The sequence below is a fragment of the Trichoplusia ni genome, chromosome 3, assembly GCF_003590095.1.
Source record: "Trichoplusia ni isolate ovarian cell line Hi5 chromosome 3, tn1, whole genome shotgun sequence".
NCBI lineage: Eukaryota > Metazoa > Arthropoda > Insecta > Lepidoptera > Noctuidae > Trichoplusia > Trichoplusia ni.
The window spans coordinates 6,647,639-6,667,812 of NC_039480.1; the positions used below are offsets into that span (position 1 = coordinate 6,647,639).

At 36.4% G+C, this 20,174-nt stretch overlaps 1 protein-coding gene across 1 annotated transcript in view; it reads right to left on the reverse strand.

Annotated features, from left to right (window-relative positions):
• Positions 1–4,340, reverse strand: part of LOC113491662 (protein toll-like) — a 32,445-nt gene extending 28,105 nt beyond the window's left edge. The window contains exon 1 of the mRNA XM_026868742.1: positions 4,132–4,340. The gene's annotated coding sequence lies outside the window, so the exon portion shown is untranslated. The remainder of the gene's footprint in view (positions 1–4,131) is intronic.
• Between the last annotated feature and the right edge of the window lie 15,834 nt (positions 4,341–20,174).

Consider the following 20,174-nt stretch of genomic DNA (forward strand, 5'->3'; position numbering starts at 1 on the left):
GTTTGAACGCACTAATTTCAGGAACTACTGGTTCAAATTAAAAAATATTTTTGTATTGCATATACCATTCATCGAGGAATGCTTCAGGCTATAAACCATCACGCTGCGACTAATAGGAGCGAAGATACAATGGAAAATGTGAAAAAAACAGGGCAGGTATAAATCATAACATATCTTCTACCCACGCGGACGGAGTCGCGGGCAACAGCTAGTATCCACAATAATAGTCATGTAAACAAAATATACCAGCCGAATTGAGAACTTCCACCATTTTGAATTCGATTCAAAATCTCCAAAACTACTTTGTCTTATCTATATGAAAAATATTTAACATACTAAATTCATTGACGCTTAGAACGAAAACTTCTTGGAATTGAAACACTCGAGTACTGAAAATAGTCATACGATAACACAAGATGGCGGCCAAATAAACAAACAGGAGATGAAACGAATGTGTTCTTTATAGACAGACTATAAAAATATTATTTTGGAATTTTATTGAGTTTTATTTCTAGATTTTTAGGTATCAACTTTTTACTATGGAATGATAATAGAGGCCCCAACTTTGGGTTAAGCTCCCCTTTGTAAATGAATTTTCTAAGAACATATTGCCCAAGTGTGTGTATTTATTTGCAATAAAGCATGAATAAATAATATGTTTTAATATAATGCACCTAGCCGTTGCGCGTGACATCGTCCGCGTACTTAGATTTGCATGAGGCAAGATTAAAAAAAAATCGGTTTTATAGTTTTAGGGTACCTAATCGTAAAAGAGAAATTGCATAAACATATTGGGTTTCTTTGTGCATGTGAATTGTATGTTTGTAAAAGCAACACAAGGATTAAATTCCTAACTGCGGGAGTCGTTTTTTTAAGAGAAAAAAAACAGTATACATACATATTACAAACTTACAAAGGCACCATCCAGATTCGCTACCGCACAAAAACAATAATTATTTTGTTGTGGTTTTATGTTAAAATAGTGTTATCTCCTAAGATTATAGAGGGCAGCTTAAAATTGAACAATTCATAAGAAAGAAAAGAATAAACACCATGTTTATAAAAATAGCTAAGAAAAGATGTTGTTTTGTGTATAGTTATAGAGAATTGATTATAAGTTAACCGCGTCAGCTCATGATTAAGGACTCCGGTTGGGTCAGAAACTAGTCGGGAAATCCCGATGTCTGATTAACCGTTATCAAATAAATAAGTTTTTTATAGTGCAATGACCCCCATAAAATATTTTAATAATTAAAATGTTTTGACCGCACCGGTAGCCGAATGGCCGAGGTCACCACGCCAAACCCACTGAGCGCGACGTGTCGTCTCAATCCCGCGTAGGACAAGCATTTGTGTGATCCACGAATGCTTGCCCTGAGTCTGGGTGTCTTGTGCATGTGACTTGAATGTTTGTGAAACCCCCGCGACATAAGTAAGTATTAAATTCCTCAGGGCGATATTAGTTTTTCCCACCTTTTTATAAATTCACTTTCTTGTTTGTTTGTCGTTCCGGCTGGATTTTTGCAACTCAATTTTGAGACACTTCCCGATAAGCTAGCAGGCTGAAATGGTCAAAATCTGATAAAATTTGACATTGCAAGATTTTTTAAATCTGTTAATTTTTTCATAATAAGTATGCTACGAATCTACGATTATGTTATTATGCTGGCTGGACTGACAGATTATTCCTAACGCAATATTGTTTTAATGACAAAATGTCTTTAACACAGAGCGTATTTGGGACGAACAACAGGTAGACACCCTGTCGTCCGACCCAGGTATCGCTGGAGTGATACAGATGATACCTTCGGATGTTTCACGCCGATGACTGGCGAGAAGTGGCCAAGGATCGGGTAAAGTGGCGCCCTCTCCTATTACAAAATAGCTCCTCTTTTATCGATAACCGAAAAGAGAATTAACCATAACTAGCTGCTGCCCGCGACTTCGTCCCCGTGGGTAGAAGATATGATATGATTTATACCTGCCCTGCTTTTTCACATTTCCCATTGTATCTTCGCTCTATTAGTCGCAGCGTGATGGTTTATAGCCTGAAGCATTCCTCGATGAATGGTCTATTCAATACAACCAGTAGTTCCTGAAATTAGCGCGTTCAAACAAACAAACAAACAATCAAACAAACTCTTCAGCTTTATATATTAAGTATAGAGTATAGATATAGATATAGATTATGTAAAACCCATAGAAATGTAAGTACATAGAAGATGTTATTAGAATCCAGAGTCTAGAGAAGTACCAAAATGCTTATTCGTTCACAAAAACTGCTAATTTTAATATTAGTTTCAGGGTCACAATGTTATTAAATTGTCTGCACATGGCGGTTTATGCTGCTGCGGCAATATGGCGGTTTATTTGAGGTCTCGTTTGAATCGATCTAAATTCCTGAGTAGTTAAAAAGCCAATGCTATAACATCAACAAATTGCGTGTTTGTTTAATAAATTAACACAAAAACTAATTAACATTAATAATGTACAATCCTTAATACGGTTATTGCATACCCCACACATTTAGGTGGTAGATGAGAATATAATTGAAAACTGACTGGCCTGTTGGTGTAGTGCAGAGGTCGTAGGTTCGTTTGCCACCCAAGACATATATTTGTGTGATGAGCGCGATCGTTTGTTCTGTCTGGGTGTAATTATCTTAATTATGTATGTATTTAGAAACGTAAAACTATGTTTATCAGTTGTCTAGTACTTATAATACAAGCTTTGCTTAGTTTGACACTAGATGGCGTTGTGTGGGAGTTGCGGAATATTATTATTTTGGAGCATTGTAGCAGTGTCGGAAAGCGTTGTTTTGTTTAATGAAATTATTAAATACTTCAAAAAGTAACCTTATCTTGGCAAAAGAGTAATAAAAAGTGCATCTAAGTACTAGAGAGAGTTTTACAGTGGTACTAGCTGTTGCCCGCGGGCCCGCCCGCTTAAAATCGAAAATAATCCCACTGGAACATAAGATCGAGAAAAAAAATCATCTATGTACCAAGTTCCGTCTAAATCCATTCAGTGGTTTTTGCGTGAAAGATAAACAAACTTTCGCGTTTATAATATTAGTAGGATTAACTTACGAAATACTGAGGAGCTCGTGGAGCGGCTGTGCTATAACCGCATAAGTGATTCGATCACAGGTTAAGTTAGGCTTGACGCGGTTGGTCCGTAGATGGGTGACCATCTTTGTCATAGCGAGTTCCTCCGTGTTTCGGAAGGCACGTTAAATTGTGGGTCTCGGCTGTTATTCCTAAATCTTTGACAGTCGTTACAGGTAGTCAGAAGCTTGAAAGTCTGACAGCCAGTCTAACCAAGGGATGTCGTGTTTCCCAGGTAACTGGGTTGAGGAGGTCAGATAGGCAGTCGCTCCTTGTAAAACACTGGTACTCAGCTGAAACCGGTGGGACTGGCAGCCGACCCTAACATAGTTGGGAAAAGGCTAGGCCGATGATGATGAACTGACGAAATACGTAGATAAAAAGAGCTAGACATGATCAAATAAATTTAAATCAAATTTTACGTGTTTAAAAGCAATTTGAAGGCCTTTTCAAACGAAACAAGTTAAACTTAGCAATACAGTGACAAATTAACGTGATTAAAACTTTAATTGAATATGAGCGTGTTAAATACTCGTTTGATGGGATATATTATTTCCTTAATTAATTCGGAATAAGACATTCAAAGGGTCATTTAAGTTCGATCCTAAAATAGCATGTTTTTTGAATATTAATTATTCTATTTATAGCCATATAAATTGTGCTATAGCAACAACAGAAAAACATGATCCGACTATAAAATTCAACTTTCGCGGTTAAAAGATACAGCTTGGTGACAGACAGACGGAAAAAGGTGTCTTAGTTAGTCCTCGGTTTAATCTTTGGGTATAGTTAGAACCTTAAATAAGTACGATAACAAATACGTAACCATAATCACCATTCTTTTTTTGTTTGGATGGTTCAACCTGTTGTTAATAAACAGTTACAAAAGACTCTAAAGAGTTCCAACCACAGTTATTTTATTCTTATTTACATAACTTGACTTTAAAGTCACTTAGATAACAGATTATTATGATAATGGCCTGTGCAATTAAGAGAAAATAATAAAATAAATACCACTCCGTACCTCTTAGCCTTGAGACCTACGCATCCGTGTCACAAAATAAACTAAAAATCACTTTTCCACACAATTAAACTTTGTTTTTAACACTTGTTCATCACAATAACACTCCTTAAATCACATATTTTTAGTTCGTAGATGCCAAAAAGTAAATAAACGTGTGTATTTTCGGAGAAAACGATTACAAAACAACTGCACTCAGCACAATTCTATCACAGACTAAATAATTTTGTTTTTGTAGTGTTGCTATATTGAGAGTTGAATTTCCCCTGCCAAAAGATTTGGGTTTTTTACCAGGTTCCGCAGGAATTCCTGAGGAAACTTATGTTCGAGAAAAGAAAAAATAAAACCGTTTAAAAAGAAATCTATACTCTCTAAAATTCGTAAGTTTTGCACGCAATACGGTCTATATTTAATCTGAATGGTTTAGTTGATTAATGAGTTATGAGTTTTGAAAAGACAATCACAAAGGCTTACAAAAACAGTTTTAAATAAAAACAGTTAAAAAAAAAATTTGCGTCCTAAGGACTGCTTAGATTTTTTTAATTTAATGTCTGATTAATCAGTACTGAATCGTTTATATTGCAATATACTCAAAATTATCAATATCAAAATGGATGTTCAATTTGAAAAAAGTCTAAAAATAAATTTGCTTTTCCTATTATGGTGCAGTTCTTATTTACATGGCAACACTTGCATCAAGTGTCGTTCTCGTGAAATACGTCATACGGATGTAGCACAAGTAATCACAAGCCTTATTTACAGACATAACAACTCTTAACTCAACCGCATAAAGTCCAATTTTCTTTGTTTAATTAATAAAATAACATGGTCAAGAATTACGATGCTACCAATTTGTAAAGGTATTTGTTTTAAATCTTAAAACAATGATACAAAGTTAAAATTCGTTTGAAACATGTGTATATATTAAGTTTGTAATATCTAAGACTTGTTTCTTGGTAAAGGATTGAGGTCTTACGACTCAGGTTTGCAAAACTACAAATTAAAAGATACGGTTCGGCCATTTTGAATATTAATAACGTAAATACCGATCATTGATAGCTTGGCTTATTTTTTATTAAGGTTTTTTCTAACATGTTATGACGATGCGTTTTTTCTGTAATTTTACACTATTATTATTGTTGTTAATTGTTATGAGTTCGTAATTAAAATATTTGTTGATTCGCACATTAAGAACCGTTACAAAATTACCTACTATTGCTTGTTTCTATCTATTTTTAGCGACAAATTATTTTGATATAGTCACAAAAACAGCCTTAGGTACTATGTTACCCAGTAATATAATATTGTGTTGTGTTGACAGATAGACAGTCGCTCTGTAAAATTCTGAAAACTAGCTAATGTCTAGAAAAATACTACACAGAAAACTAAATAAACAGTTATCTTGTTAAAGTCTAGCTTCTAACAATAAATTCTGTCTTCACAAACACGAAAACACCACTAACAACACTTTGCTGTTATAACAATCCGTATTTTCATAGCAATAAGGTTCAATTTCTCATATTCTAACAGCAAAATACCTATTTTCACTTTGCGATCAGCGTAGTCTGTATTTATATAGCAATAAGGTTCAATTTCCTATTAAATATATAAAAGAATTCGCCTTTCTACATATATTTATGCGTGAAAGAGTATTTGTCGTGATCTAAAGCGCATGCGTGATCTGAACACTAAGATTTAAAGTGAGGTTGTTGAATGAGAAAGAGAGATGGCGCTATACAAAATGTATTGCTGTCACACTTCCACAATACATTAATATAATTTAGTTTAAGTTTTGGTAGAAACAGTTCAGTGTATCGTTTAGTATTTGAATTTGATTTAGAAATACTGTTGTTTGATTTCAATACTAGTAATATTATTTAACGTGAAAGTTTGTTTAAAAAAATGTTTGTTACTCTTTCACGCAAAAACTACTGAACGAATTTTGATGAAATTTGGTACACAGATAGTTTATAACATAACTAGCTGTTGCCCGCGACTTCGTCCGCGTGGTTAGAAGGTATAAGTTACCAATTTTTGAACGGAAGCTGTCGAAGATGAATAATTTTCCCTGCTTTTTCCACATTTTCCATTGTATCTTCGCTCCTATTAGTCGCAGCGTGATGGTATATAGCCTATAGCCTTCTTTGATAAATGGTCTATTCAACACAAAAATATTTTTTCAATTTGAACCAGTAGTTGTGCAACTAGAGTCAGTAATATAACGTTTTAAAAGTGCCTGAGATACGGCCTATTTGAAATAAAAACTTTTTGATTTTGATTTTGATTTTGAGTTCCTGAGATTAGCGCGTTCAAACAAACTCTTCAGCTTTATATATTAGTATAGAAACTCGTATATTAGTATAGATATGGCTGTTTTTATCTAGATTTTGTGTTTCCGTGGGATTATTTTTGATTTGGTAACAAGACATAATGCCAATAAATACTGTAGAAAGATTGTTGTGTTTTGACTAGTATTCATATCTACGAATAGGACGAAGAACTGTCTGGCACCGTTCCTGAGATACAGCCTGGTGACAGACAGAGTAAAAGCGGAGGATAAAATCTACCATCTATCTTTGGGTACGGAACCCCTAAAACATTAATACACAGTCATGTATACAAAAGGTCAGCCATCCAAACACAAACCTCGGTAAACGAAGCTTAACTTTCAACATTTTTTTCTAACCACGTTACTTAAACTCTCGCAATCGGTTATTTCACAAGGTTTACATAAACCAACAGTTAAATATTACTAGTTAACTTTAACTGTAATATTAGCAACGGTTGGCTGCGCATGAGTTGAATACAAATTTATAATCAGTACTATAAAATTGTTCTGCGTTAGAAAGAGATGTAAGATATGTTTCGTGTGAGAGCAAGCGAGATGGGTATAAAGATTGGATTTTTTTCTCATTGCTGTATTTGTAAAATGAATGTTTCACTGGCCTTTTGGTCTAGTGGTTAGTGGCCCTGACTGCTATACCAGACGTCGTGGGTTCGATTCCCACCCAAGACAAATGTTTGTGTGAATAGCACGATCGTTTGTTTTGTGTCTTGGTATAATTTATCTATATTATGTATGTATTTAGAAATATATAAGTATGTTTATCAGTTGTCTAGTACTCATAATACAAACTTTGCTTATTTTGAGACTAGATGGCGTTGTGTGGAAGTTTGAAAAATACTTATATATTCAAATGTTTTAGTTAATTTGAGGTCAAGCCAAGCCATGCCAAGCCCACTGAGAGCGCTGTGTCGCGGGTTCGATCCCCGCGTTGGACAAGCATTTGTGTGATCCACGAATGCTTGTCCTGAGCCTGGGTGTCTTTGTGCATGTGACTTGAATATTTATGAAAACCCAAGATACAAGAATTAATTCTTAAAAAAAAACTTATCTTATTAGCGTAGTTTAAGGTCAGTGGTTCGGGGAAAATACAATTTCAAATCTGATATTTTTATCACAAATAAACCACAGCAAAGCAATAAAATATAGAAAAACCAAATCGAAGTAACTCTGTGGTTTTAAACATTTGATATAATTCAAGGAAAAATATAACATTATATTAAACTGTGGTTTATATAAAAAAATACGAAAACATATCTACAATTCTTAAAATATTTAAATAATTAGGATAATACCGGCCAAGTGCCGGTTTTTCAGCTCTGAGCGTTCCGTATCTTTAAATAGACTAAAGGAAAAACTAACTGGTCACCCAACAAATTTGTAACCGTACCAACAGTTGCTTAACCTTGATTTGTTGTTATACGTTTGTTGTAATACATCATCTGTGTGAATTTTAACTGTTTAGTTATGACGATTCATGAGATAGAATGTGGTGACAGATGGACGAAATTTCGGTGGACCCATAGCAATAGAGTTTCGGTATTGCCCTGTGTGAACGGAACCCAAAACATTTAATTGGCAAAACAATTTATAGACATTGTGACAAATCAAACTTATTTTAATACTAGCTGTTGCTCGCGACTCCGTCCGCGTGGTTAGAAGATATAAGTTACTAGCTGACCCAGCAAACGTTGTTTTTCCCTAATAAAATATTTCTCGTTGTATGTATTTTTAATGCCACATTAAAAAAATAAACAGAAAATTTTATCCAAAAAATAAAATATTCTTTTTTGTGTGAGCAACCATTAGATGCGTACCACAAACAGTGGATGGAAAAAGCAATAGACCGGACAGAGCGGAAGAATCTAAGGAAGGCCTTTGCCCTGCAGTGGGAAACGCTGGCTTGAAAAAAAAACCCTTTATCACTTAGGTTTATGAAAAATAGATGTTGTTCTATTCTCAGACCTACCCAATATGTATATAAAATTTTATAAAAATCGCTCGAACGGTTTCGGAGGAGTACGGTAACTAACATCGTGACACGAGAATTTTATATATTAGAAGATGATTTATACCTGCCTTGTTTTTTCCACAACACAAAAATATTTTTTTACTTTGAACCAGTAGTAGAACCTGAGATTAGCGCGTTCAAACAAACAGACAAACTCTTCAGCTTTATATATTAGTATTATATATATGTAATACGATAGTTACTTAATCATTGAAACAAAAAACCAAGTTGTTGCTCTGTAATAAAAGAAACAACGTTAAATGCTATTGCTTCAATTAATATTTTATTTTACAATGCTGCACCTTTAGTTGCACAAGCTAGAGAGAAACCATATTAAGAGCCGTGCTGTCACCATTAAAAACTATCCTTTGACAAAACGTCAAAGATGAACGCGCGCGTATTTAAAGGAAGAGCAAAAAGGTCTTACTTTACATATATATTAGTATAGATTACAATAAAGTAAATTATTACCTGCTTAGAACGACATAGGAAAACATTGTGTGGAAGACACACCTGAGTACATCTTCTATACGATACGGAGAAGAAACTTTCCTACTTAAACAGCTGGATGTTTTCTACGAAAATTCGGTATAACTTGGCTAATTAGCAACATTTTATCTCCAAGTAAAACCGCGGGCTGGTTACCGCGATTTTATCCTCGTTAATTAATCAGGGCAGAGTCTAAACGACAGGTGTTTAAAACTATATATATTATTTCTTTTAAAAATGTTAATATTTTACACCTTTAAATTGAGTATAATGACGCGGAAAATCCCGCCAATTTTAACGTCATCAATTGACAGTTTGGTTTTTTAATTTTAGACGCAATGGAAATTACGTATTCGGCCACTATGTGTGCCTTACGGTTTTACTTACGGTTTCATAGCATCATGATGGATAGTCCATGATACCGAAGACCATCCTTGTTTTTACCAAAAAGCATAGAAAAATAAAAGAAAGTAATTTACAACTAATTTAATAAACAACCCCATTATTAGGCGTAAACGATCAACCTTAGTGTGAACCAAAGTCTGACAACTAGTCTAACTAAGGGGTATCGTGTTGCCCAGGTAACTGAGTTGAGGAGGTCAGATAGGCAGTCGCTCCTTGTAAAACACTGGTTCTTAGCTGAAACCGGTTAGACTGGAAGCCGACCCCAACATAGTTGGGAAAAGGCTAGGATCATGATGGTAATCTATAAAATTTAATGCGAAATCGAAATTAAATTATAAATTGACTAGCTGCAGCCCGCGAGCTCGCCCACCACAAATAATCCTACGGGAACATGAAATCGGTATAAAAAGAACCATACATACAAAATTTTTGTTTATAATATTTGAGTCCCATCTAGTTCCAAACCTCGTTCAAAGTAGCTTAACTTTAATAAACCCAGCTTACAATATGAAAACGTCACGAAACACCAAACCTTTATACCAAAAATAGAATTTAAAAAAAACTCGAAAAACGGGGTTTAGTTATTAAACATTACAAAGTAAAGGGTTGAACCCCTTAGTTAAATATTTAACCAAGGGCCGTGGGCGTGGCCTAAACACACCCCTATTGTAGGCGGAGCTAAATAAGACCACGCCTTAAAGTACAAAGTTCTGCGTCAGTCGATAACTTACTGTCTTATTGAAAGTATCAAATCGATGGGACTGCGATTTTTAGTCGCAGTGTCGTGAGTGTGTGTGTGGATATAGTTTCTGAAATATTGTTGTGGTTTTGATAAGTGGAGTGTAGTTTTTGTGTTCGCTTTTTTGTGAAGGTTCGGAATTCGATTCCCAGGTTGGTAATTTTTTTTTATGTACCTTCATATCTATTACGTAACTGAACACCAGATTTTTATAGTTGTTTGAAGGAATTAGTAAAAAAAAACATTTTTTTTTCAAATAAATGACATTTTTAAATCAATAATCGACGAAACCCTTTGTTTAATTAATATAGGTACCATAAGCAATCGTTTTATAATGATACCAACCTGTCTCGTCCCACTGCTAGGCACAGGCCTCTTCCCGTATAGGTAAGGTTTAAGCATTGCTCACCACGCTAGCTCACTGCGGCCGATTTCAGATTCCAATATTTGTAATCTAGGTTTCCTCACAATGTTTTCCTTCACCGTTTTTAAATTATTCATCCATTTTAGTTTCGCAAAAACAAAGAACCTTCCAAATTAAAGAAATGAATAAAAATATCTTAAAACTTAAGTATATAAAAAAACATCGAAGTTAATTTTATCTAAGTCAATTTGTAGATCCCTAAATAAATAATAAATGCGGACAACATCACATACATTGTTCTGAACCCAAAGTAAGTTGCTAAAGCACATGTGTTATGGAATTCAGATACAACGATGGTACCACAAACACCTAGACCCGAGGCAATGTAGAAATGTGAATTTTTACATTGACCCGACCGATATTACAAGCTAAACTAACACCACTCCAGGCGAATAGACAGACAGACAGAGAGACACGTCAAGTAACATCCCGCTTTTTGCGATTAAACTGAAAATAAAAAATAGCGTTAAGCAATGCCTGATATGATCATAAAGTTAGTTAATTTAGCCAAATTGAACGATCAGAGTCGAAAGCCTGACGCTCATGACTTCAACCCAGTCAAGGCCACGGCGTGGGGATATGTCGGACTTCCACCGACTAACACCACCCCGGGCCCCTTCTACTGCTTTAGCCAGAGTCACGGCACAGCCCACTCGAGTCAGCCACTTTGTCATTGATCCGTCGGACTTTATGACGTCCTATACTATATTTACCGATTCCTGCAATAAGATATAGAACAAATAGGGATGATGACTGGGTATAAAAAGAAAAAATCTCATTAGTCCCTCAGATAGATAATTGAAAAGTATGAGACACGTATTTTTTCTTTTACAGGAAAACAAGAATTGACAAAGATTAACTGCTTTAAAGTTTAGGAGAGGGGGCTTGTGACGTAACGATATGGTAAAATTTATACTCAATCGTGACGTCACGCGTAAGTTTCATTCACTGTGATTTGGTCAATTTATGTTTGCGGGACAAACTAAAAAATACGTCCATCCATTATTATACAAAAAACTACAAGACGGACACTGCAAAAAAAATTGTCATCATTCCTATTGTCGTGGTCGTCACACAAACGTTTGTCCTACGTGGGAATCGGACCTAGATCCTCCGGTATAGCAGTCAGGGCCATTAACCACTACAGTCTAGCATTTAGTGTCTAGTGACTATTGACTAGTGACATAAGAAAACGCTACAGTCATTTCCTATCTGACTACCCTGAGAAGAAACGTTGAAACAAACTCAGGTGTCGCAGTATCTTTTAAAGTCCAGGCCATTTTAAACCCTACTGGCTTACTAATGTTATAAACGTGGAAGTTTGTATGTATGGATGTTTGTTCCTCTTTCACGTAAACAATACTGAATGGATTTAGACGAAACTTGGTACACAGATAGTTTATAACCAAGAATATCGTATAGGATAGTTTTTTTATCACGATTTTATGTACCCGTGGGATCATTTTCGTTTTTAGCGGGACCGCGAGCAGTAGATTGTGCGATTTAAGTATAAACTAATGCTGAGTACTTCTTTGGACTGGCCTTTCGAGGAAAGTACCAGATCGATCTGAGCAAGCCTGTACCAGCAAGTGGCACTCACGTATCGAACAGCTCATGGATCTCAAGGCTCAACCATTTCTAAGGACACAACATAACCACTAGTGAAACTATGAATAATTTATTTTATCCACAAAAACTTCAAATAAAAGGTAATTAGCTAAGCTTGATATATATTTTTATGGAAACCAGTAACAGTTATTTCAATTTTAATTAAAATAGTAAATCAGCTAATCTAATCCGAAGTTCTAATATAAAAATACGAAGATTTGAGAATCTCCTCATTTTCGTCGGTTGAAAAGGATTCTCAGAAACAGTACTAGGTTATGTCAGAAATCTACAAATTAAAAAAAACTATGTTCCGAAATTTCGCAAATGCTCGCTATCGCATTACTCTCGCAAGTTAACTAATACGGCTATCTGCAATACTGCCACACGTAATACATCTGCATGTTACAACCCACCCCTACAGTATAAACCACAGAGACTACCAAAATTGATGCCTTTCATCTTATAATCAAGTCAAAAATTATTGACAGCCTTATCTAACATACAAAATTAATTTACCATTCAAATACAATCTTTAAAACTTTTAAAGACCTTGTCTACAAGGTATAAGGTTCAATTTCGAATGTAGAATAATTCTCCCAACTGCATTGCAAAGTTTGGTGTATTATTTGCGGTTGATTAAATGTTTAAAGGAAGGTAATGAGCGTTGTTGTTATTGATATAAGGTTTAATTTAGCGTGGCAAGTGGTTCGTTGGTTTGTATATAAATTGGTTTTAATATTTAGAAGTAACTTTATTTTTCGTGCGCGCTGCGGGGTGTCACCTTTTGTAGGGGGACCATTTTTTGGGAAATTTTGAGACCTTTTTTTGTCAATACCTGTGTAGGCCTTTTGGTTTATTGACTAGCTTTGTATTCTCGAGGTCGTAAGTTCGAATCCAGCCGATTAATAATAAGATTTTCAAAGTAGTTTTTAATTCGTGTAAGTGTGGTTGACTTCATTTTCTTAATTTGACTTCAAAATAATTCTGGCCAGGCACATTAAAGGAAAGTCATGTACCTTCTATCATTAAAGAAATACTTTTGGATGTAACTTATTATGTCAACCAGTAACTAAAATTGCAGATCTAGCAATGTTCCACCTTGCCTCATTCCTCTCAAAAAGACAATTTAAAAAAAAATACAGAAATCAAATTCAGGAGTCGTAGGTTCAAGTCCAGCCTGAGGTTTAAATTTCTCATTGAATTTAATTACAAGATAATTTAAAACTAACTAGAGAAATAGTGAGCCTGCCTCAAGATCAACATCAGCCCATATTCGTCCACTACTGGACATAGGCCTCCGCTACACTCATCCAGCTCCTGCCATCTTGCGCAGATCACTTCACCGTGCCTGAGGACGTCCTACACTACGTTTGCCGAGACGCGGTCTCCACTCGAGACCTCGTTTAACCCAACAGTTATCGTAGTGGCTTCTTAGGTTTACGCGAATGTTTGACATTGAAATGAAACTAAAATCTAAAATTAAACCGCGATAAAATCCGTCAAAGTAGTTTCATTCCAACGGTTGCCGGTTCAGCCTCTAATGTTGCTCATTGACATTGCTGCTCTGCTCCTAATTATGGTAGCGTGATAGTATATTACATGTATAGTATATGTCTTTCTTAAAGAGATTCACATTGGCGAAAGGTTTTAAACGACTCCCGCACTAAGAAATTTAATCTTTGTGTCGCGGAGTGTTTCACATGCACAAAGACACCCAGACTCAGGACAAGCTTTCGTGGATCACACAAATGCTTGTCCTACGCGGGGATCGAACCTGCGATACGTCGCGCAATGTGGGTTTGGCGTGATGACCTCAACTACTCGGTTATCCGTGCAATAAGGATTGGAATTTTATAAAACCGGTTCAATAGTTTTGTAGCCTTTTCATAATAATAAAAAATCATAAAACTAATAACCGTTCCCGTTTTACTGATAGTCCTCCATATCATGTATTAAAATTAAAACTCTCTAAATTAGCGCCCAAGATACAGGCCTTGCCTAGTTTAATGTTAAAATAATTTGTAATTCTCTTTGGAAAATAAATTCTTATTCTTTGTCCTCACAACAGGACTATCCCTCACCTATCCCTCCACATGGCCACCCTACACTCTGTTGCTGACATTCGCTTCACGTTTGATCACCCATCACCGCGTGACGTCACTTCCCCCCGACCCCCCACCGCGACAATTACGAACCAATATTATTGATAACTATATAACAAGCAAAGTAAAACGAACATTTTGTGTCTTAAAGACGTTTTTCGCCTATCTACTGTCTCGTTCAGAAATAAATCTTAAATAATATTAGAATATAAACATTTTTTGCAAGGATGAAACGCAAAAGTCGTGAAAAGAGGAGCTAACACTGCAAAAGGTAAAGCTACACTTGTTACGGTCGGTCTTTGGATGGGTGACCATTTGTGTCATAATGAATTTCTTCGTATTTCGGGAGGCACGTTATTTTGTGGGTCCCGGCTGTTATTTAAACATCTTTGACAGTCGTTACAAGTAGTCAGAAGCTTGAAAGTCTGACAACCAGTCTAACCAAGAGGTATCGTGTTGCCCAGGTAACTGGGTTGAGGAGGTAAGTGGGCTAGATCATAGGTAATGCTATGTTTTAATGTAGCTATAATTTTAAACCTCGGGTAAAACCTTTTTCTAATTTGAATGCTCTTATAGCATAGTAAATTCACGGTACGCGGGGATCCCGTGCTAGTTCGATCGATTGTGTGATCCACGAATGCTTGTCCTGAGTCTGGGTGTCTATGTGCATGTGACTTGAATGTTTGTGAAACCCAAGACACTTGGATTAAACTCTGAAGTACAGAAAAAACACAAGAACCTGGTGACAGACAGTCAGACAGTTTAGCCTTAGCAATATTATTCCACTTATACTTTTTGTTACAATTTTATCCCAAAATTTAAAGAACTTTCTTTGAGAGGAATGAGTAAACTTGTTCGTATAGTTACCGGCACGGATGTTGAGCGCTGACCTTCACCTGCGCAGAAGTGATTTTTGCGGTATGAAGTGAGGCGCGGGGCGGACTACAGTGCAGTGACTGCCCTCCGCAGCGCATCGCGTCATAGCCGACATGAGGGATGAGTTGAAATTCGTTCTTTGCTGCAGTTGCATGCACCTCAAGACGACGAGTACGCACAATTGATTGGCGTTTTATTTTACGATGCGCAAAGCGATCCCCACTCTTCCGCCGAGCGCTCAAGATCCGCGCCGGTAACCATCATGTGACAATTTAATATCATTACAATAAGTGTCATTCAAGTGGTATTGGGTTAAGGGTTAACACTCCACAGTCCACAGGTGGTCATAACGAGTTGAAAGGGACGCAAGGGTTGAAGGAAACCCTTGGGTGTATGTGACAAACTCAATTTAGTGACCCTTAAGGGCTATTTGGCAAGTTGTTGGAGAATACCAAAGTTATTTCACAAACGGAAAATTTAGATAGGTAGTGATTGGCCTGTTGCTCTAGTGGTTAGTGGCTCTGACTGCTATACTGGAGGTGCCTGGTGGTTGGTTCGATTCCCACCCAGGACAAATGTTTGTGTGATGGCACGGTCATTTGTTCTGTGTCTGGGTATAATTTATCTATATTTTGTATGTGTAAGAAATATATAAGTATGTTTATCGGTTGTCTAGTCCTCATAGTGCAAGCTCTGCTTAGTTTGAGACTAGATGGCGACGTGTGGCAGTTGTGGCATAACTTAGAGAAGAGCCCGGTCCCTTTTAAAAGCGTCCACGGGGACACGGGTTCAACATGCAGAGGCTTTCTTGAGAAGTTTAATTTAAAGTCAAAGTAGATAGAAAACTATTGAAAATTGTGGAGACAACTTATAAGGGCTATCGGTATAATACTAGTAAACGGAATCGTTTCCTTCACATGCTATGGAAAGCTGAATTAAATTGGCATGTATGTGCAAACTGAAATTGAAATGAAACTACTTTTACGGATTTTTTCACGGTTTAATTTTAGATTTTAGTTCGCGACGTTTCGTAACCTTTGCAGGTATCATGGTCACGGGCAGACTGAAATGGCGTTCGTCTTGACAGAAGATGTTGCTCGTTCTACCTTCATATTTTAATTAATTATTTGTGGTCCCACCTACGCAGTATGGGCTCACTGTGTCTTGATGTCTTGCAGCGCTGCTCTTGGGTTTGGCCTTGAGTTTATTTATTATTGGATCCGAAGTAGGTGATATCTTCCAGCCATCTTCTCTATTGAAATTAGGGTGTTTTTTTAATCACAATAGCCTCGCGAAACATACGGTACATACTACATAACGGTAGGAATTTGGATTCTTTAGCGAGGATCTGTGGTTGGTCAAATCTAATAAAATGGCTGGAACCTTCAGCATGTTCGGCGACTGCAGACTTCGTTGAGCGTCGGTGTTTGACGTCAGCTATGTGTTCTTTAACTTTTTACAAGGAGCGACTTTATCTGGTCTCCTCAACCCAATTACCAAGGCAACATTTTACCCCTTAGTAAGACTGATTGTCAGACTTTCTAGCTTCTATCTAACTACCCGTAAAGAAGTCGTAACTACGTAACGTCTTACCAAACGGCACCATTTTGTTCTGTCACCCCTTTCACTCACACGTAGCACTATCTCTTTCTACCAGTACCATTTCGTTTCCCACACTAATTTAATTAAAACAATTCAATTAAAAACACTACTTAAGTAGTTCATTTGAGTTTTAACCCTCTACCGTGATACACACTCACTTAGTGTAATGAGTAGGTACCAATAGTGGTATTTAGTGACAACCCTTTTATTAGGTGTTGATATAATTTAAAGGGTCATTTTGACTGTGGATTGATGACCAAAGTATGACAGAGGTACAGGTTCAAATATAAAACAGGATTATTCATAGATCGCAGATTAAATATTGATTTGCCTGTTGGTCTAGTGTTTAGTGTCCCTGACTGCTATAACGGAGGTTGTGGGTTCGATACCCACCCAGGACACGTGTTCGTGCGATGAGCACAATCATTCTTCTGTGTCTGGGTGTATTTTTTTATAATATGTATGTATTTAGAAATATATAAGTATGTTTATCAGTTGTCTAGTACTCATAATACAAGCTTTGCTTAGTTTGACACTAGATGGCGTTGTGTGAAAGTTGTGGAATAAAAATATCGTTTCAGTAGAGCTTAAGATTACCCCTTACTATGTCACAAACTTAACCTCCTTATAATCCATACTTCTTTCACCTAATCTAATATATAAAATTCCCGTGTCACGATGTTAGTTACCGTACTCCTCCGAAACGGTTCGACCAATTTTATTGAAATTTTGTATACGTATTGGGTAGGTCTGAGAATAGAACAACATCTATTTTTCATACCCCTAAGTGATAAGGGTTGCTCACACTAAAAAAATATATTTTATTTTTTGGACGACATTGTTTGTTTTTATTTTTTTTTATAATGTGTCATTAAAAATAAATACAACAAGAAAAAAAAATCGGCAAAACAACGTTTGCTGGGTCAGCTAGTATTATATAAATGCGAAAGTATATCTGTCTGTCTATCTACCTCGCATTCACGCCAAAACTACTGAACCAATTTCAATTAAATTTGATACATAGATTGTCTAGAGCCTGAGCAAGGATATAAGCTACTTAATAATTGGAAAAAATATCTTAAAGCACGGGTAATGGACGGTCAAAGTTTGCATGAAACCTTTTTTTTGGAATGAACCTCTGAAATTTTGCTTAAATATTGTATAATATTGTTTACTAGCTGTTGCCCGCGACTTCGTCCGCGTGGTTAGAAGATATAAGTTATAATTTTAACCTGCCTTCTATCTATCTTGTAGGATTAAGTCAGAGTTTGCAATGTAAGCGCAAAAAATGTGTTTTTACGACCTCATATTAGAATCCCTCAAAAATTTTTGCCTATGTTTTATTCTGATGTATAAGCTATATTGTGGTAAAGTTTCATTCAAATCCATTCAGTAGTTTTTACGTGAAAGAGTAACAAACATCCATACATCCATACTTACAAACTTTCGCCTTTATAATAGTAGTAGGATTTAAGTTAATGAAGACATAACTCTATCAGTCTGTCTCTCTGTGAACTAAAGTCCACGCTTACGGATTCGCGGGCAACAGCTAGTATTAACATAGATGTAGCCCCGTATCCCCGCTATTTTCATAGCCATACCCGTATAACATCGTATGCTGTTGAATTATTAGCTAGGTATCTGCTGTCTGCAAAGTGACGGCGGACCCCTGAGGACTAAGGATGGTCCCCGAGGGCATGTAATGAGGGGTAAAGAGAGCGCTGTTGCTGGAATCACAGTTAACAATGGATTTAGTGAAATTGTTTTAAATAAACAAATCGTAGGGTTAGAGAAGCGATGTTGAGGTATTCGTTAAAAAGGCTTTCTAAGGACTGCATAAACGGTTTTTTTATTCATTTTTTATGTAACGTGATTGTGTCCTATCAGAATTCCATTTCATTTCTTTTTTGCGTATCAAATTGGTTCAATAATTAATTAATGCGAGTAATTAAGTATACTTAGGCCGAAAATAAAGTGAGTCGACTTAAAACAAGCATTTTGTTGACAGGTAAAAGTAATATTGGGGCTTTGATATAATGAGGCCTAAAACCAAATAGCCGAGCTAAGGATCAACTAACTCTTTCAGTAGCACCTACAAAAGCAGAATTATCTTTACTCTGTGTCTAAAAGTTCTATTTAATCTTTTATTTCTAACATTCTTCTATTCTTCTATTTCTATAATAATATGTATTATTTTATTTTATTTATAAGTTTGTCGCATACGGGTCATGAGTACGGAACATCAACGATACACAAACGTCACAGTGACGTGTACAGACCCTAGACTGGAGAGGGTGAATGTTAATAAAAATGCGTGCACTCGGTTTTTGAGTTCACTTCGAATTATCTTACCGAGTAATACTAGCCTAGGAACTGTACTGTGTAATTATGAGTTGGTAATAAGTGATTTGAAGTGTATTGAATGTGAGCTGTATTGTTATTTATCTACATACGCAATAAACACAAAAAAGAACCTACAAGTACATCATTTCTCGCCCGGATCCCTGCTGATGCCCACAATGAGTGACCGTGAAGATATCGAGTCTCCGATAAGTTTACAGTGTGTACTGTAAACTGTGTTTTGTGAGACAATGTACTATCTCATAAGTATAACGTGCACCTGTAATAATTGAATAAATAAAAAAACTAATCTTAATAATTATGTAAAAAAAAATGTATCCGAAAGAAAAAAAACAACAAATGCAACTCGCTAATCTAATGGCCCCACACGAATGCAAAGAGCAAGCTAGTTAACCCTGTGTGTGCCGACGGGATCATATCCGGGTACCATCGGGTACAACCGGGTACAACACTATCAGCGTTGTTAATTGTCGATCGAGTTTAAAATATTTCTTACATTAAAATCAAAATCCCAACTTTCACCTAACACGAGTTCGACTCGCGTTCCTGCCACGTCTGCTCATGGTTAAGGACTCCGGTTGGGTCCGAAACTAGTCGGGCTACCCTAATAAATACGCGTGAGTAAACCGTTACATCATTTGATAATACAAACTATGTTGTGGTCGGCTTCCAGTCTAATCGGATGCAACTAAGTACCAGTGTTTTACAAGGAGCGCCTGCCTATCTGACCTCCTCAACCCGGTTACTGACAACACGATACCCCTTAGTTAGACTAGTTCTCAGACTTTCTAGCTTCTGACCACCTGTAACGACTGTCAAAGATGTATGAATAACAGCCGGGAACAATTTAACGTGCCTTCCGAAACACGGAGGAACTCGTTATGACATAAATGGTGACCAACCGTATCAAGTGCAGCTTAACCTGTGATCGATCAACTTGTGCGATGTAAACCTTCTGCTGTCGACTGTACTGAAGGGCGGCAAGCGTGATGGCCGGGAGCTATTATATTATGAGTTTCAGTGTTTGTTTGTTTGATTCCAGTCAATTTCAATTGTTTGACAGTGCTGGTATTTTTGTACTTTCT